Genomic DNA, 1,122 nt, shown 5'->3' with positions numbered 1-1,122 from the left:
ATTAATTATTAATTTATTACTCTACCTGGAATTTTTCTGTTCAGATCTTTCCCATAAGGAAAATTAGTACATTTTCAGTACCTTGGGACTATCCCAAATATAGAAATACCTCATGTACCAAAAATAATTTTGAGCTCCTCTTTCAGCTCTCAGATCAATCTCAGATCAATCCCTCTGTAAACCAGATTATTTTCACGTTCATTCAAGACCCAATAAGATTTTGAAATTTGAGAGTACAGGGATGACTCACAGGCATAGCAGCTAAAAATGTTGCACTAGATTTTGAAATTTGAGAGTACAGGGATGACTCATAGGCACAGCAGCTAAAAATGTTGCACGGGTCAACACTGTTGGTAAGCAATTTTGAAGACAAATGTGTACGCGCAAACACACAGAAACAATAAATCACTGGAGTAAAATAACGTCAAGCATACGGTGTGTCTGGATTAACACGTATTAAAAAGCAAGGACTACGTATACATCTTAACAATTACAATATAATACCGATAGACACAGAAGTTGCCAATTTAATATACACACGATCAGACACAAAACTCAAGGAAAAAGTCAGCTAAACAGATTTGTCAGTTCTCACGATTCCCTTCTGGAGCAACACAAAAGATGAGAGATATTTGTTTTTAGCGTCAGTGGGAAGCACGATCTTTGTCCTTTTCTCCTTTAGATCTCTCTGCTCCCTCCTTTCTAAGTCACAGGCTTTGCTCATTTATTTTATCCTTGCCTCATAATTTACTGTAGCCTTGCTCCAAACACAGGAATATTCCTTTTCGTGGGTCTATGCTGCATGCAGGGTAAGCATTTTCATGTATACAAAACTGTTCCACCTACCCTGCAGTAACATACAAGAATGACGACCTCATTTTTATACCAATATCTAATGCCAAATATTTAGGACTGTTTAAAATGTTACGTATTTTAGGGTGCCGAGTTTGGAACCCTTAAAATCTGAATTTCCACAGTGGGCAGCACTTCTAAACTTTTGTCAGCACATCCCACTGACACAGCTACATTTCTAGAAAGTAAGAAATCACTGTCTCAATCCATACTCTGAAAGAAGGCACTTTCCCACTCATCAGAGATCCTCAGTGCCCAATAAACACTCTT

This window comes from Buceros rhinoceros, unplaced genomic scaffold (assembly GCF_000710305.1).
Source record: "Buceros rhinoceros silvestris isolate BGI_N320 unplaced genomic scaffold, ASM71030v1 scaffold7729, whole genome shotgun sequence".
In the NCBI taxonomy this organism is placed as follows: Eukaryota; Metazoa; Chordata; class Aves; order Bucerotiformes; family Bucerotidae; genus Buceros; species Buceros rhinoceros.
Note: the sequence above shows the minus strand (reverse complement) of the source record.